Source organism: Stenella coeruleoalba (assembly GCF_951394435.1).
Source record: "Stenella coeruleoalba genome assembly, chromosome: X".
Taxonomy (NCBI): domain Eukaryota; kingdom Metazoa; phylum Chordata; class Mammalia; order Artiodactyla; family Delphinidae; genus Stenella; species Stenella coeruleoalba.
In genome coordinates this window covers 82,189,982-82,209,924 of record NC_137152.1, presented here as the reverse complement: position 1 = coordinate 82,209,924, position 19,943 = coordinate 82,189,982, and the positions used below count along the sequence as shown (strand labels likewise).

The 19,943-nt window shown below is 37.0% G+C and overlaps 1 pseudogene across 1 annotated transcript; it reads right to left on the bottom strand.

Moving 5' to 3' along the window:
* Positions 1-11,158: 11,158 nt before the first annotated feature.
* LOC307180618 (sodium/potassium-transporting ATPase subunit beta-3-like) lies at positions 11,159-19,668 on the bottom strand (annotated as a pseudogene). Its single transcript has 2 exons — positions 19,611-19,668; positions 11,159-11,943 (listed from the first exon to the last, which is right to left on the bottom strand). The product of its transcript is annotated as a sodium/potassium-transporting ATPase subunit beta-3-like (transcript).
* Between the last annotated feature and the right edge of the window lie 275 nt (positions 19,669-19,943).

The window sequence follows — 19,943 nt, the reverse complement described above, 5'->3', positions numbered from 1 at the left end:
TATGTTTGTTCATTTGTTTAGTTTTTCAGATTCTACATGTAAGTGAAATCATACAGTACTTGTTTTTCTCTGACTTATTTCACTTAGCATAATACCCTCTAGGTCCATCCATGTTGTCACAAATGGCAAGATTTCATTCTTTTTAATGACTGAGTAATATTCCATCATATATATATATATATATATGCCACATCTTCTTTTTTCCATTCATCACTTAGGTTACTTCCATATCTTGGCTACTATAACTAATGCTGCAATGAACATAGGGGTGCATATGTCTTTTACTGTTTTTGTTTTCTTTGGATAAATACCCAGGAGTGGAATTGCTGGATCATATGATAGTTCTACTTTTAATTTTTTGAGGAACCTCCATAATATTTTCCATAGTGGCTGCACCAATTTACAATCCTACCAACAGTGCATGAGGGTTACCTTTCCTCCACATCCTCCTCAACACTTGGTATTTCCTGTCTTTTTGATAATAACCATCCTAATGAGTATAAGGTGATATCTCATTGTGGTTTCGATTGCATTTCCCTGATGATTAGTGATGGTGAGCACCATTTAATGTGCCCGTTGGTCATCTGTATGTCTTCTTTGGGAAAAGAATGCATATTCAAATCCTCTGCCCATTTTTTAATCGAGTTGTATGTTTGATGTTGAGTTGTAGGGGTTCTTTGTAAATTTTGGATATGAACACCTTGTCTACATACCATTTGCAAATATCTTCTCCCATTCAGTAGGTGGCCTTTTTGTATTGTTGATTGTTTCCTTTGCTCTGCGAAAGCTTTTTCATTTGATTTGGTCCCATTTGTTTATTTTTGCTTTTGTTTCCCTTGCCTGAAGAGACATATCCATAAAAATATTACTAATATGGATGTCAAAGAGCTTACTGCCTATGTTTTCTTCTAGAAGTTTTATGGTTTCAGATCTTATATTTAAGTCTTTTAATCCATTTTGAATTTATTTTTGTGTGTGGTGTGAGAGAGTCATTTATGGATTTTTTTCCTCCCCAGCTAAAGTTTATGAAAAATAGTATAATACTATTATGTTTTAAAAATCCATTTGGAACTTAATAACTGGCATGAGATAATTCTCTGATATTTTTTTTCCAAATGGATATCCAACTTCCCAAAAGCATCTATTGAAGAACCTATCCTTCCTCCCACTGTTTTGAAGTAGAACTTTTACCATATATTTAATGCCCATATGTACTTGGATCTATAAGAGGGTATATTGGTTAAAGGCAAGAATCTTATTGTACATACTATTCTGTGCTGTTTTTCCTCAAATTAATTTATAAATTTAGTACTATCCAGTCAAACCAGTTCTTTTTTAAAATAACACCTGAAGTAACAGTTTGAACTGAAACAGAATTTCTTAAATTTTCTAAAGCTGCTGGACTGAGCAAAACTAAGACTGAGCAAAACTAAGGCAGAGCATTCTTGGGAGAAATCAGTTGCACTAGAGGAAGGGAATTAAGCATTTGCCTACCTTTCCAGTAAGATCTATATTTCAAGTAACCAAATAGCCCTGTTAATGAAGGAAAACACTTTCTTTCAGATTAGAAGAACATTAACTAATAAGCATATAAGAATGATAGGTTTCAAAAATCATCATTTTGTGATCCCCAATGAAATAATTGATTTAGGCAAGGATTATCAATACATGCCTAAATCATCAGATGCCAGTCATAAGGGGAAAAACATAACTTTAGAAAATAGGAATTATATCATCACCAGCTTAACCCAGTTTAATTTAATTGAGTTTTTTCCCCTAGCTGCTTGAGATAGATGTTTTGATGGTTTATTTCCAGCCTTTATTAATTTCACAGGTTTGTTTGCTCAGGTTTATCAAAGTAAAATTTACATACAGTAAAATTCAGTTATTTTAGATGTAAAGTTTTATGAGTTTTGACAAATGTATGCAGTCATGTAACTACCATCACAATCAAGATATAGAATATTTTCATCACCCTAAAAATTTCCTTTGTGCCCTTTATAGCCAATTCTCTCTCCCCAACCTCAGCCTCTGGAAACCACTGATCTGATTTCTGTTCTTGCAGTTTTGCTTTCTTCAGAAAGCCATATAAGTGAAATAAGCCTTTTGTGTCTGAGTTTCTAAGATAGTGCTTTTGAGCTTTATATATGTTTTTACTTGTATTAATAGTTCAGTCTTTTCTATGGCTTAGCATTGCACTGTATATATGTAGCACAATCTGTTTTCCATTCACCAGTTGATGAACGTTTGAGTTGCTTCCAAGTTGAGCCCATTACCAATGAAGCTGCTATAAATGTTTTCATACAAATCTTTGTTTACTCCTCCCTGGGTATATACTTAGGAGTGGGATCATTGATTTTCTATTAAAAAACTGTTTTACCAAAGTGGCTGTGCAATTTTACATTCCCACCAGAATTATGTGACAGTTCCAGTTGCTCAAATCCTCACCTGTACTCGGTTTTGTCATTTTGTAACTGAACAAAATTTGGGTCCACTCACCTGCATGCAGTAAAGTCAATCTACTCACTCCCAATTGTGGTGAAGGAAAGTGCAGCGTTTATTGCAAGATGCCAAGCAAGGAATCGAGGTAGCTAATGCTCAAAAGACCCAAACTCCCCGATGTATTTCAGGGAAAGATTTTTAAAGACAGGGTGAGGAAGAGGGTTGCAGGATGCACGATCAGCTCGTGGACATTCTTCTTATTGGTTGGTGATGAGGTAATCAGGAGTCAACATCATCAGCCTTCTGGTTCCCACCGATCTGGGGTCTACATGCTTGCAGGCAGTATGCAGTTTTCTCCCACCTGGTAGGGGTTTCAATATCTGCAAAACAGCTCAAAGGTTGTGGCTCAGAATATTATCTACATTCCTTGAGGAGGAACTAAAGGTCCTTGACTTTGTGTAATGGCTAAACTATTATTATTTTGTCTTGTTTGACTGTTTTCCTTTGTTTCTGAAGTTTCTCACTTTTCTGATTACATTTATTCTTTGGAACTTGGGGAAGGCCTAGGAGGCTAAAGTTTTTCTACAAACAAGATATGGAGGTGTGGGGCATGTCCTGGGGAGGCCCCATAGGGTCCTGCTCCATTACAATTTTTTAAAGTCATTGTAATAGGTATGGCTATTCTAATTTTTTGCCCACAATTTTAAATTGGGTTGTTTTTTCTTATTATTGACATGTAAGAGTTCTTTATATATTCTGGATACAAGCCAGAATTATATTAGCTATGTTGACTTGAAAATATTTTATCCCAGTCTATGATTTGGCTTTTCATTTTCTTAACAGCCTCTTACAAACAGCAGTAATTTTTAATTTTGATAAATCCAATTTATTTTTTCATTATGGTTTGTACTCTTTGTCCTAGAGAAAATTTTTACCTGACCCAAGATTACAAAGGTTTTCTATTACGTTTTCTTCTAGACATTTTATAGTTTTAGCCCTTACATTTAGGTAGATGATACATTTTGAGTTAATTTTTGTGTAAAGTGTGAGGTTTATTTTTTTTTCCATATGGCTTGCCAATTGTTTCAGCATCATTTGTTAAAAAGACTACTCTTTTTCCACTAAATTACCTTGGCACCTTTGCTAAAAATCAACTGACCACATGTGTGGGTCTGTTTCTGGACTCTTTATTCAGTTTTTTTGATCTATAAACCTATCCTTTCACCAAAACCACATTCTTTTGATGACTATACTTAAGTCTCAAAATCAGGTAGTGTGAGACCTCCAATTTTGTTCTTTTTCTAAGCTGTTTTGGCTATCCTAGGCCCTTTGTTTTTTCTGTATAAATTTTTAAATCAGCTTGTCAATTTCTAATCCAAGAAAAGGTCTCCTGAGATTTTGCACCCCACAAATTCTAATATGTCACAATTTCATTAATGCTCAGTTCAAAATACTTTCTAGTTTCCATTTTTATATCTTCTTTGACACACACATAGGTTATTTAGAAATGTATTACTTAATTTCAAAACATGTAACAATTCCCAATTTATTTTTAATTGATTTCTAGCTTAATTTCACAATGGTCAGAGAACATATTTTGTGTTATTTCAATCTTTAGAGTTTGTCAGGACTTTTTTTATGTCCTTCACATAGTCAGATTTTGTAGATGTTCCATCCGTACCTAGAAAGAAAGTGTATTCTGCTGTATTAGAGTATGGGGTTCTATATTTGTTGATTATGTTAAGATTATTAATTGTGCTATTCAAATATTTTGTATTCTTATTGATTTTTGTCTGATTTTATACTGAGAGAAGTCTGTTCAAAATCTCCCATGACAATTCTGCCATGGAACTATACAATAATGATAATGAACAAATTGAAACTGTATGCAACCACATGGATGAATCTCACAAATATAAAGTTGAGTGAAAAGAAGGCAGACACAACATAGCATGGAGTGGATGATTCTATTTAGATAAAATTCAAAAACAGGCAAAACTACTCTATGTTTTTAGAAGTCTGAATAATGGTTATTCTTGGTAGGGAGAGAGGGTTTAGTGACTAGAGGGGGATAACATTGGGGCTTCCGGGGTGCTGGTAATGTTCTCTTTCCTGATCTGGGTTCTGGCCACACAAATATCTTCATTTTGTGAAAATTTATCAAGGTGTACATTTATGGTTTGTGCACTTTTCTGTCTGTTACATCTCCTAAAGCTTACTTTAAAAAAAAATAGTCAACCTCACCAGTGATTAAATTCTGCAAATTCAAACAACAGTGAAATATTATGTTTTCTCACCAGAATTATAATTCTCTGTATTTGTATACAGGTAGACAAATGAATACTCCTTTGCATAATTGTCTGGAGTATAAACTAGTACAATTTTTTGAATGAATATGTGTATTAGAAAGTTTTTAAAATGTGTATACCTTTGAACCCAAGAATTTAATTTCTGGAACAGCATCCCAAAGAAATGAGAAAACAAATGCACAAACATGTATTCATAAAGATGCTCATTGCAGAGTTATTTATAATTCTATGATTCTAAACAACTTGAATATCCAGTAGGGGATAGGTTAAAGAAATCATGATACTTTCATATAATAGAGTACAGTGTAGTCTTTAAAAACTATAACAGAACTAAAATTTTTCAATGGAAATATATTTATGATATACATTATTTTTAAGTAAAAATAAGTAACAAGATGATATGTATATTATGGGTTTTTTATTCAAATACATATGTATATACACATATATACAAACATACAGGGAAAATTCTAGATGGATATATATACATATAAAATAAAATGTTAACAACGTGAAATGTCCCTTTTTGTCTTTACTGATACTCCTTGCTTTAAAATCTACTTTATCTGATGTTGCCATGGCTACATCAGATTTCTTTTGTTAATATTTGCATGGTATATCTTTTTCCATCCTTTTACTTTCAAACTTCTGTGGCTTCGTATTGAAGGTGAATCTTTTCTAAGCAACAAATAGTTATTTTTTTAATCCAGTCTGACAAGTTTTGTCTTTTGATTGGAATGTTTAGGCTGTTCACCTGTAAATTTGTGGTATATTTGGGCTTAAATCTACCATCTTACTATTTGATTTCTACCATATTTGTTCTGCCTGTTCTATATTGTTCTTTCTCTTTTCTCTTGCCCTTTTTTGGATTGCTTAATATTTTTAAATTCTATTTTCCTTCTCTATTACCTTGTTAATTATACATTTTTTACTATTATTTCAGTGGTCACCCTAGAGATTATGAAATGTGTCCTAGGCATTATTAAACTCTAATACAAATAATTTTACCACACTGTCTGACATAAAGTGCTCCTAAAATATTTGATCCCTTACCTGCATTCCCCACTTCCATCTGTGATTTCGAAGCCTGTGCTTTTCTGTCTATATATCACTGCGTTGGAAACCTAATGATGTCAGTCCTACACTTCAGCCCTTTAACACAAGGTAGGGGTTTTTATCTCCCTTTCCTCATCTCATCAAAAGAAGTTGAACTGGCACCCACATGCATGTGTCACTTCCAAGCAACTATAACATAGTCAATCTTGATCCCTGGAATTCCATCATCTAAAAGGGTAAATGTGGTAAAATTGGGAAGTTGTGCATGTCAAGTCAGGGTAAGAACCCAGACTGGATTCAGGAAACCTGGAAATGTTTTTACCCCATCTCGACCTATCTTCATTTATAGGTCACTTGATATTCTTGGCTCTACCACTAGATGTCAGCAAATCCTAGAAAGGGATGGGTTGTTCAGGGTGTAGGATTCAGGGTGTTTATTCCTATTCTCTTTCTGTTTTAATGTATTTTCCAAATGTTCTACAAAAGAAAAAGAGGTATCACTTAAATTCTAGGAAAAAATATAATTAATATTACCCATATCAGGCACTTACTAGCACCATATCCATTCCTCTTTGTTATAGAGCAAAATAATACAGTTTATTATCACTACCAAGCTATCAGTGGGTATCTTACTTCTGTAAATCAAGTATCTTTCCCAAAGACAAGGCTGGTTCTCACTCTCCCCAAGACTCAGTTTCCACAACTTTAAAATGAGGATAACAATTCTCCCCCAAAGTGTTGATCAAAGTATGTAATGCCACCATGTAGGTGCGAGAGCCAAGGTCTGTGCAAATCGATCCCCACCCAGTTCAAGAGATACACAGCAAACACAGGAGTAATGTAGGGAGTAGCCCACAGTGCAGGTTGCCCAGAACACAGAGCACTTGGGAGACAAAACTGGAAACGTAGTCTGGATCCATGGGGTAGAGAATGCAAGCTGGGGAAAGGAGTTTGAAGTTCTCTTGGTAGGTAGTGGATTGCTTCTGAGAGCGTTTGTGTAATTATATCAGGGTCCACTTTAGGGAAACTACTATGGGCAGCTGTGTGTAAAGTGGCCTGGAGAGAGGCAGGTGGAAGGTTTGGGAAGCCATTACAGTGGTATGATACTTGGGGGCTTAAACCACCTGCTTTTTCCAGGGGGCCTTCTCTACAGTGTGGACAGTCAGCAGACCTTGATGAAAACTGGGGGTGGGGGAAGGGGCGGGGCAAGAGAGAGGTTGATAGATCTATGAATAACGCATATATGAAACTAAATAGATATCCTTTTAGTCTTTTTATATTAAAAAATCTTTCAAGCACAATTTCAAGCACATATACAATAAGTATATGTACTGCTTAACAAGCAACTTTAAAAATAACATTTTGTTTACTCTAAAAAAATGGCTTTTCATTAGAAAAGAGAAAAATATGAAGACAGATGCTGCCTAGGGATCAGAATCAGAGCTGCAATTCTGAAGGTCTCGGTACCAGAGGCTTTGCAAGTGGAGGAGAGAATGGAGAAGGGACTTGGCCTTGGCCTCACAGCCAGGTCTTTACAGAATTTACCACCCGCTGGCAGCAATCTCTCTGAATATAAGACATTCAGCGGTCTCTAAGCCCTAAAACTAGACATCAACCTCCTGCCTGAGTTGAAGAGAAAGCTGCATGTGTGAAGACATTTGAGACATAGAAACAGACACATACACAGATACACTGTCAAATCAATTGCTTTAACCTACTCTTTTCTCAACAAACAAGTATATTGTGAACACATTTCCAAAACATAACATATGAGTACATAATTTTCATCAGTTGGGTCACATATTTTTGCTCTTTAGTAATTTTTATCTTAATAAATTGTCCTGAGTATAAATTTCAAACAAGGCAAATATGTATATGTGTAAATTGAAATTATCCTATAATCCCATCTGCCTGACCCTCAGTCCTTTTTTGTTAATATTTATTTATTTATTTGGCTGTGTCGGGTCTTAGTTGTGGTGGCATGTGGGATCTAGTTCCCTGACCAGAGATCAAACCCAGACCCCTGCATTGGGAGCGCGGATTTTTAGCCACTGGACCACCAGGGAAGTCCTGACCGTCAGTCCTTGACCCAAAGATATTCACTGAAAATAGACAGATGTCTATTCTTCAGGTGTGTTTCTCTCTATGTAATTTATTAATGTATAATTACATATAATCGGATATTTACATAAAATATACTAAAATGCACATATTCTTCAAAATTATAATCATGTTATACATATAATTCTGCAACTTGCTTATTTCACTAATATGACTTCTATTATTTGCTAATGTTTATTAGCCACAAATATTGGTCCTCTAGTGAATTTTCTGTTGACATCATTGACCTGTTGGTTAGTAAGTCTGCCTAACATAGCAGAAATATAAACCCCATGGAGTTTGCAAATATTTTCTCTCTACTTTTCACATAACTTTTCTTTTTTCCTGCCATACAAAGTATTTTACATTTTTCAATATTATTGACTAAAGTTATACAGTTATATATAAAATTATTCAAAATAAAGTTTATTTTTAAAATAAATAGAAGTCGCACCCATTAGGATGGTTATTATATTTTTTAAAGCAGAAAATAACAAGTGTTGGTGAGAATGTGGAGATATTAGAATTTTGTGCATTGCTGGTGGGAGTGTAAAATGGTACAGCTGCTGTGACAAACAGTATGGAGTTTCCTCAAAAAATTAAAAATAGAATTACAATATGATCTAGCAATCCCACTTATAGGTATATACCCAAAAGTAGTGAAAGCAGGGATTCAAACAAATATTTGTGCACCAATATTCATAGCAGTATTATTCACACTGATAAGACTTTCTCCTTCACCAAATTTTAGTTGGGTTCCTCTGAACCTTTTTCTCAACTAGGTCTCAACCTTTGGACTCTTGTGTTCATCCTTGCATAGCCCAATTTTGACAAAAATCCTGCTAAGTCTACTTAGCAAGAACCCCCACTCCCAATATCTGATCACCATGGCCTGCCTTCAGCAAGAACCCTGGTCAGGTTGGTTTAACCAGAATCCCTCCCCTGCTTCAATTTTCCATCCACTGACTCCCCACTCTGCTCCTAGGCTATGAACCTGTATTTGCCCATGATGTACTCAGAACTGAGCTCAGTTATAATCTGAGGTTTCTTTACTCTTATTACAATAGTTCCTGTATAAAATCTGTTCTTAATACTTTAACTACTATACAGCTCTGGTTTTCTTTAATAGCAGAAGCCAAAAGATGGAAACAACCCAAATGTCCACCAATGGATGACTATCATACAGTGGAATATTATTCAGCCTTAAAAAGAAATGGAAAAAAAAAAAAGAAATGAAATTCTGATACATGCCAAATGAAAGAAGACACACACACACACACACACACACACACACACACACACACACACACACCCTAAATACTGTATGATTACACTTACATGAGGCACCTGGAGTAGTCAAATTCATAGAGACAGAAAGTAGAATAGTGGTTACCAGGGGCTGATGGAACAGGAAATTAATGTTTAATGAGCATGGAACAAGATGAAAAGAGTTCTGGAGATGGACGGTGGTGATGGTTGTACAACAATTTGAATGCACTGTACCACTGAACTGTGCACTTTAAAAAGATTATAATGGTAAATATTATGTATATTTATAAATAAATAAATAATACAGTCCATTGTAATAGAAATTGAGCAATACCCTGGGGAGCATCCAGTGCCAGCCCCTAGAGAGATTAGAGCACTCAGAGCCCAGGCAGCTTCAAGACACAAAGGACAAAGCTTTAGAGTAAATTCAAGGCTTCACTATTTCTCTCTCTTAACCCAGCCCACACTCAAGTACAAGGATTACGCATGCACGTGCATGAATACTAGGAAGCGTGGTTCACTGGAGCCATCTCTTTTTTTCACAATTTATATACATATTTTCCCTTTACTTCTTTTCATTCACTTGGATACTTAATCTATCCATATGTTCTAACTTAGTTATCTCAATTACAGACTTAAGGAATGGGACTCTATCAAGAGTCACTGTCAAATCTCGCTTTATTTTGAAAATGGATGACCTAAGTAAGTGGTTCTTTCTCATGTTCATGGCCCTTTAATATGTCTTCTTCCTAGGTTCTGTGTGCTGGACTAGTGGATATATATTGCTTCACCTCTACAGACATCATAAGCTAGAGGGGAAGAGGGTGGGGGACTGGACGAAATAGGTGAAGGGGATTAAGAGGTACAAACTTGTAGCTATAAAATAAATAAGCCACCTGGATGTAATGTACACATAGGGAATATATTCAATAATATTGTTATAAGTTTGTATGGTGACTGATGGTAACTGGACTTATTATGGTGATCACTTCATAATGTATAAACTATTGAATCACTATGTTGTACACCTGAAACTAATATAACATTATATGTTAATTATAACTCAATTAAAAAAACACAGGTTTGCTTTTTGAAAAATAACTTAGACTGAAAGAAACAATCATATCAAGTCCGTAGAAAGAGATGACACACAGAATCAAAATGATGATCTTTTTATAGCTGCTCTCATCTCAGGGCTCATTTTTAAATAGGTTCTTAACAATTTATATTTTTTATTAGGGTTCACAGTCTGCTAAATAAAAGCAGTAATAAGATATTTCATAAAGTATCATACAATTTAAATCTTATGAACTTAATTTCATAAAAAATTAGGTGCATATTCATACTGGCTACCCTAAAAATGCTGTTTCATCTATGGCCTAAAATAATGTATAAGAGATTTAGTTCCACCACTAAAAACAATCCCATCACTACATTTTTTGTATGTTTTACAACAAAAAGTTTGTGCTCTTAATCAAAAAGATCCACAGACTAATTCAACATGTAAAAAATAATTTTACACGAACACCAAGAAAACCTTTCAAACTCACTTTTATTTTCCTTTTTCTTCCTCACAGAACTTCTCCATACATCACATTTCTTGCAGCTATAAAGTCACTTGATGTTGGTCAGGTACCATTTTATGCCTAAACTTTGCTGGCATGAAAATATGGCACTTAACCAGTGTTAAATCTATAAAATATTTATATAGGGCAGCACACTAAGGTTTATACACTTGGCACTTAAACCACATCAAAATAGGACAAGACCCCCATTCTACATGTTTCAAATCAAGTGTTCACAGTCCCTATCTGGTGACTGTCCACTGATTCAAAAGGCAGCAGAGGCAACAGGCAGTTACTTCAAAGGACATTGAACACTATGATCTAGAAGCACCTTATGATGTTACCCCAGTGTCATGTACCACCCTACCTTTGTCCAGGGTGGTCTCATAATTCTAGAATGGCAGGTCCAGCTGATACAAAATAAAGACAGACAACATAACATTTAGTCTGTGGAGATATCCTAATTCATTACTATGCACACACTGTGATTTTGAACACAACTCGTCCTAAAAACTTGTCAAGAACATCCTGGTGTTTTCGGTTGGGTAATCCATCTACCTTTCACTTGACTGTTACTTCTTTTACGGTACTGCAGGATCAAAGGTGACCTAGATGTCAACTAATGGCAGTAGATACCTCACATGCAGTTTTTTCTCATAATATGGAAAATATTTTATTCCTATAATTCCATTGGGAGGATAAGTTGATAGAGTAGCTGTGCTTTCATCCTTCGAAATACATTCTATAGTTGATTCTCCTTAAGGATTTAATTCAATTACTCTGTTTTCACATGAATACAAGGCTTTCCTCTGGTATAACCAAACTCAGGATCATCCACACCACCGCATGCTTGAAGTAAGACAGTAAAAAACTGACATGCAACATAAATTGGACTTCTGTGTTCAAAAGGCACTTCATCGGGACAGACTGTGAGATTCTTCTGTTCTTCTAAGTCATATGGCTTTAGGTCTTCAATGTACCCTTTATAGGAATCTGGATCAGACAGATTGAATGAATATTGCAACGCAGTCACTGACTTTGGAAAAACCATAAGTCCTGGACTATCTGGTCACGATATTCTGGAACCTCATGGTTCAGATTCTGAAACATAGCCCACATTGTGAATGAGAAGAGTGCAGCCAGGAACCCATAAAAGCCTGGGTAAAAGGGCAAGATCAAACCTTTGTTTAAGGGTCTTTTCACTGTTCAAATACAAGTGCGTTTTCGTGTATGGTGCGCTTGTGTGATTAACCCCCTGTTGTACATTCAGTGTACAGTACACACTCAATACTCCCACTCTTTCCGACTGGTTGGGGTGGCAGCGTGAGTCACAAGACAGCTGCAGGGGTGGAAATTTCCTCTTCCTGGGAGTGGAGCAGGGTCTGGCTTCGCTGAACCGCTCGGCACCTCCGCCAGAGTCTCTCCATACAAAGGCGCGCTGCGTATAAATAAGGCCCCGGGGGCGCTTGGGCCGCAGGCTCCGGGCTCCAGGAAGGGGTCCCCGGCTTCCCGGCGCCGCTCAGGAAGGGAGGCTCCTGCTCATTGGAGCCGTCTTAGAGGCTGCTTACCACGGCATCATTTGTCCATCTCTCTATACTGGTTGCTGAGAATGCTTTCATATATCATGAGAATTAGCCCTAATTTGCAAATATTTACTCTAACCATTTCAGACAAGCTTTGCTGGGATGTTATTGCTTTTGTTATTTGCCATAGGGCGTTTTAAATTTTTTCAGTAATAGAATCATTTACAAGTAATACAGCTCACTATAAAAAATGATCAAAAAGTAATATCCTGGCCACCATCGACTGCACAGGGAGATGAGAGCATTCAGAGCTCTGGTAGTTTCGGGACACAGTGAGAAAGCTTTATTGTAATTCCAGGTTTCACTACTGAGCAGGCATTTACAAGACAGTGTCCCTGATTTACCTCACCTCTCCTAACTTCCCATAGCCTGGTCTGAATTAGGGATTTAATAAGAAGTAACCTGAATAGCTCTTAAGATCAAGGGAGATTTTTGGGAGCCTGGTGCTTAATCCCTCAACCACAGGGCTCCCCAGGGCGGGAGACGTGATGAAATCACAATGCCACATGAACAGTCCTGTGGACCAGTGACTGGTCCCCTCACACTTTAGGAGAGTGACGTAGTGTCAGCCACTGTCTGAGTCAATGGCGCAAAGCATGGGCCTGGGCACACTGCACTCTGAATCCCCTTTGCTTTGACCCCAGGCCATGTACCTCCAACAGCCCTCTCAGCTCGCAGTGATTCTCTCTCTAGATCCTCGTAAAAAGTAAATGTCATTTTTGTTTGTTATTCACATCAGTAGTTCTCCAACTGTGGTCCCTGGACCAGCAGCATCAGCATCACCTGGGAACTTGTTGGAAGTGCATATTCTTGGGCCTCACCCAGATGGGGCCCAGTAATTAGTGTTTACACGTCATACAGATGACACAAGACAGTTTGAGAACCACTGCTCTAATCTAGAAATGACTGATAGAGTTTTATATGTTATCACCTCTCTGAGCCTCAGTCTTCTCAGTGGATGTGACGAAATCCCTCACTTTACCACAGTGGTGTGAGGAATAAATGGGAAATCCTTTGCAAATGGTACCTGTTGACTCTTCTGTGTTGTAAGATGAATTACCTCCTGGAGCTAGGAAAAGAATAGAAAATCCTTATACTATTTCCTTTTTAAAAAAAATAAGTGCTGTAACTGATCTAAAAAAAATAAAGTCTTTTAAAAATGTGCTTTCTTTTCCTCCTTACTTTATCTTCCAGGAGACTATAATACAAAATATAGTGAGAAAATCTATTTTTAAACGTCTGGCACACAATAAGACTTCAACAAATATTAGTCCTGGCCTACTCTGATTTCCCTCTCACATAAAAGAGATGAGTTTGATGTAAACTACATAGAATACAGCTATCATAGACAGCATCTGGAAATGTAAACAATAAGTAAAATATACATATATTTGCATAATGTATGAAGCTTTGGTGCCATGTCTTCATTGCGTGAAGGAAGAGTCCTGAGGGAAGAAAATACTCCCACCATGTCCTTTTTTTAAGATTTATTTATTTATTTATTTAATTTTTGGCTGCGTTGGGTCTCCGTTGCTGTATGTGGGCTTTCTTTAGTAGCAGTAAGCAGGGGCTACTCTTCATTGCGGTGCATGGGCTTCTCATTGTGGTGGCTTCTCTTGTTGCGGGCTTCTGTAGTTGTGGCTCGTGGGCTCTAGAGCACAGGCTCAGTAGTTGTGGCACATGGGCTTAGTTGCTCCGTGGCATGTGGGATCTTCCCAGACCAGGGAATGAACCCATGTCCCCTGCATTGGCAGGTGGATTCTTAACCACTGCACCATCAGGGAAGTCCCATCCACCATTTCCTTTTATTCCAGGTGGTTACTTGACCCTATTAGTTTAGCTCAAGTTTGACATTGAAGAGGAATCATTTCTGCCTGATCAGTGTGGCTAGAGGTTTTGCCTGAGCCTCAGGCCTAATGCAAACATTACCAACTTGCCTAGAACACTGTCTGTTACATACCAGCCACTCAGTACACGGGAATGAACGAATGAATGATAGTGACTCCTGGGCTCAGTCTCCGGATGATCACCCATCTCCTCATGTAGAGGGCTGCAATCATGACCTCTGATAAATGGAAAGAAGCAGGTTTTGAGAACCTCTGTATATCAGGTTTTGTTCTAGGTGTTCAAGATACATTAGTGAACAAAACAAAGTGTTAACCCTCCATGTAGCTTACATTCTAAATTCTTAGAATATAGAGGAAGAATCAGACAATACACACTGTAATGTCAGGTAATGATAAGTGCTATGAATGTGCATGTGGATATGAGGCTTAGCAAACAGAATTATTATTCCTCCAGCAGCTTAGAGAAATGGCTGATGCCAATTCTCAGGCATTTAATGTACAGGATAAGTCTAGAATATCTTGTCATATCATTTAGCAAAGAAGCGGTCAAAGATTACTAGGGTAAAAAAATAAAGGAATGCTGAGGTCATGTCAAAAGGACACAGGAGATAGCCTGAAGAGTCTTCCACTGGCCTAAGATAGAACTTGAGCATAAAAAAAGACTATACCAAAAAAAAAAGACTATAACAGATTGAAACACATTGAACATGTTTTTTAAACTGTCAAGACAGTTCTCAGAAAAGGATATATAAATGACTCTTAAATATATGAAATAATATTCAACCTTACTCATAAGAGAAGTATAAATTAAAACTAAAATAAGATATAATTTTTCACTTATCAGATTGGCAAAAAGTCAAAGGTTTGACCACATAGTCTTTGGTGAGGCTGTGAACAGACATTCTCATGCTTTGATGGTGGGAATGTAAAATAGTACCACCCCAATGGAGGGGAAGTTGTCGAATCTTGCAAAATTACATAAAGCTTTTTCCCTTTGACCCTGTAATCCCACTTCTAGGAATGTATCCCAAGGATACACTGGCAAAAATAACAGTAAAGCATATGCAGTAGATTATTCACTGCAGTTCTATATGTAATAGCAGAAGGTTAAAAAAAACAAATGTCCATCAATAAAGGACTGTTTGAATCAACTGCAATACATCCACATTAAGGAGTATTATGTAGCTGTAAAAAGAATGAGGAATATATACTCTATATACTACTTTGGAATGATCTCCTGGTATATTGTTAAGGTGAAAAAGACAAGGTGGAGAAAAGCACGTATAGTATGCTACCACTTACCTAAAAAGGGAGAGAGAGGGATGAGGACACAGATGATAGTGATAGAGGATGATGAGAGAGAGAGAGAGAGAGAGAGAGAGAGAGATTCCTGCTATTAAATCAAAATAATGGGCAGACATCTGATCCACTACCATCTTGGGCCCCAGGAGTTCAGGCTATGGGATTGGCAGCAGCAAAGTAGCCCAGCTTTGTGAAGACTCCTAGGCACCCAGGCACGCATCTTCCTCACTGAAGCCACCACCAAGATTTCTAAGAAGAAGGTCAATTCAGCTAAAGAGGCAGTAAAGAAAAAGCCCAAGGGAGATTCACAGGTTGTAGCCAAACCTTTTCCTTCCAAAGTTGAGACTAAGCCAAAAACAAAAGGCAACAAGAAAGAATAAACCTTCAGGAAAAATGTGCAAACAAGAGGGAAAGGAGGAGCAAAAGGGAAATCCACTGGGACTGGGGTGGCTAACCAAGACACTAAAGGCTGCAAAAAAGAAGAAACAAAAAAGGAGAGCATGGCCTCTTATGCAGCAGCAGGACGGAAAGAAGTCAAGTCTGACTGGCATACTTAAACCAAGTCTTACTGGTGGTCCCAGTGCCTCCCTTCTTCAACAATATGGAGGAATGTTTTTTATCAGCTATTTAGAAAATGCAAATTTTTTAGTAGTTCCAGAAACATATTTTTAAGAAGGAAGAAATTCCACCTCATTTAAAAAACATATTTAGATAAGTGTAAATGCTTTGTTTAGGAGATGAAATCATGTGCTGGCTGTTTATTTTTCTGTAAAGCCATAAATTAGTCAGATATTGAATGAAAGGAAGCTTTGACTGTCTTGTGTGTCAACTTAGCATTCCGTAGACTGGAGACGAGGGTAGTGTTTATATCCTGTTATACAAAGCATAACTAAATGGTAATTTAGAGCCACAATCATGCACTTAACATGTCATAAATATTTAAAATTATTTATTCATATGGTTTTATTAATTATCATATCAGAAAGCAAGAAAGCTATCAAAGATGATTGGGGTAGTGTCAAAAGCACTCAGGAACCAACTTGAGAAGGGCTACAATGCCAATTTGAATATCATTAAGAATAATAACTGCAATGAACTTATGAATTGAAACACATCAAAAATGTTAAAAACCCATGAGTAATAATGACTCTGAAAAATATATTCATTGGTCACCTTTGGAGGATGGTGCTAAGGGAATCCAAGCTGTCCCTCAGAGTGATGAAATAGCTTTCGAGAGGAATTTTTCCTTTATAGACATATTGCAACTAGTAAATGAAGGAAGAATTATAGAATTGGAATATCACCATCTTATAAACCCCTAATGAAATAATGAATCTAGGTAATGACTATCAATGACCGCTAATATCACAAAGAAGAGATTCAGCCAGATATTCTGTACCTCTTGATGGAAATACACACAACATTTATGAAATATTACTGCCCCAAAAAATCAATCTTGAATCAGATCAAGGCTCTAGATCTACCAGTTTACAGGAAGTATAAGGAACAAAAGAATACTTTAACCAACACGTCAGAGATGTGATCAGCAAAATCCAAAATGTGAGAAACTTTACAGGATAAACAACCTGTTTTCTTCAACAAATAAATTGAAATAATAATTTAAAAATAAAAACAGAGACAGGGAACCAATGAATTGAGAGACTTAGGAGACATCCACAAAATACAATGTATGGACTTATTTGAATCCCGTTTCAAAGAAACTGTAAAAGGAAAATTAGGCATTCAGGAAAATTAGAACACTAAGTGGAAATATAATGTTAAGAAATATTGTTAATTGTTTTATGAACAATAGTGATTTCTTTAAAGTCCATCCTGTTTGGATGGATTAAATACAATTGACTATAAATTGATAATTATTGAAGTTAGTTGGTGAGAATATGTTAATCTATTACTATCTACTTAGGTAAATATGTTTGAAAAAGTCCATATTAAAAATATAAGAAGCATACATCTACAGCGTCCCTACTATAAATTCATGTCCCTACTAAGAGTTGAACTCAGCATGAACATAAATGCACCATTGGTCTAGTTTGGTAGAAGTGGTTCAGAAAAAGCAATAATGAGGTCAGAAAAAGAAGTATAATTAAATGAATTATGAAGGTCAAACACAGTAAGTCAAAAAAACATAAGCTAAACCCTTCAGCCATCCATAGGCACTCAAGATATTAAGAAGATAAAAGTAATACTAGAGCTTTTCAGATACTCTTGGAATTTTATTTGATTGGAGTCTTACCAGATGCATCTGGTAAGAGAATGATGATAGTGAGTTAGTTCTTCTAAAAAACCAAACTGATCATCTGCAGCCTCCTCTTCTGCCTTCTCTGTCCCAGTAAAAGCTGCCATTGCCTCATCCAACCAGTTGTTCAAGCCAAAAACCTAGGAATCATTGACACGTTCTTCTCCCTCATTCTCCACATCCAATTCTTTACCAAGAGCTGTTAATTTGCAAATACTTCTAAAATACTTCTACTTCTCTCCATCTCTACCCCTACCATCCTAGCAAATGTCACCATAATTCTCATCCAAACAACTGCAATAGCCTCTCAACTCTTTTAGCCATCCCTCCACTCTTGCCCCCTCCGATCAATTCTCAGAAGTGCAGCTAGAATGTTTTCAAAATGTAAATCCTGTCAGGCTCATTTCCCTGCCTAAATCCCTGCTATGTCTTCCCCTGGGTCTTAAGATAAATACCAGAATCCGAAACACAGTATATAAGGCCCTGTGTAATCTGGTCCCTGCTACCTCTCCAGCTTCACCTTCCACCATTTTGCCTCCCACTCTCTGCAGTCCAGTCACACTGACCTTATGTTCTTCAACTGCATCATACTCCCTCGGTGTCAAAGTCTTCATGTATACGGTTACCTCTGCCTGGAACTCTTCCTCACACCCTATTTCTTGACCCCATTCTTCTGGATAACTCCTATTTATCTTTCAGATACCAACTTAATATCTGTTTCTAGAAGTCCTCTGACCCTAACTCCTCCACTCCCAGATAAAGTAAAGTGTTGACAGAGTACTTCTCCCATCATAGCCCTTATCACACCGTATTACAATTATTTGTTTAATATACTTCTCTCCCAGTACACTTTAAGCTCTATAAGAGAAATAATCAGGTATGACTTGTTCACTATTTTATTTCCAGCATTTAGATCATTGCATGGCACAGTTTACTCAAAAAATAGTTATTAAATGAAAGACAAATAAGTCCCTTGTTGTTTTGAGGATTTCCCTGTTCTGAAGGTGACACAACTGTTTTATTAATGTTTATTAATGAATACTGGTTTAAAAAACACCAGAAGAGTCTAAATGTTACAATACTTTCATGTCCTGATGTTCCGCCTATCCACAGACGGTGAGACATTCTATCAATAAGGCCTGTGCCTAAGAATGAGTTTATACATTATGAGTGCCTGCTGTTTAAGGTCACTTCTCCACCTGTACTCTGCATCCATTCCTGTCCAGTATCTTCAGATACTTTGCCTACATCCTTATCTCTCTTTATAGATCATTCTAATAGATCATAGTAGCATCTAAGCCTGCTCTAGTATCACTCATCTTTGAAAAGCCCTCACTTGATCCATATTCCTCTCCACCTACCACTCAATTTCTCAATGGCTCTTGAGAGTAAAATTTTTCTAAAGAATTATCTATTCTCATTGACTCCTCTTCTTAATCTCCCATTCACTCTTCAGTGTACTCTGAAATGGCTTCTCTATCTGAAATGGAATCTCTATCACACCACTGAAACTACTCTTGTGAAGGGCACTGAAGACCTCCATGTGCCAAATCCAGTGGACACATTTCTGTTGTCTTCTTGCTTGATGCCTTAACAGTTGAATTCCTTTTTTGAAACAGTTTCCTCTCTTGAATCCTGGGGTACCACTGTCTACTAATTTTCTTCTTACTCCACTAATCACTCCTTCTCAGTCCCCTTTGCTGGATTCTTCCATATGCTGGGGTTCCTCAGGGATCTTTTCTTGACCCTTTTCTCATTTCCCACTCTATACCCTTTCCCTAAGAGGCATTCTCATGATTACAATTACAGCCTATGTACTGGTGACTCCCAAGACTATAACTCCAGACCAGTCCTCTCTGCTGAGCTTCAGATTCATATACCTGACTGCCTGATGGACATCTCCACTTGATGTTCTTCGAGTACTTCAAATTCGAACATGTCTGATAGCAGAGTCATCATCTTCATTTTAAATGTGCTCCTCTTCTAATGTTAACCTATCTCATGGGCACTACCATCCAATCACTTGCAGAAGCTAGAAAACCAGAGTAATTCTTTTTTTTTTTTTTTTTTTTTTTTTTTTTTTTTTTTTGCGGTACGCGGGCCTCTCACTGTTGTGGCCTCTTCCGTTGCGGAGCACAGGCTCCAGACGCGCAGGCTCAGCGGCCATGGCTCACGGGCCCAGCCGCTCTGCGGCAGGTGGGATCTTCCCGGAC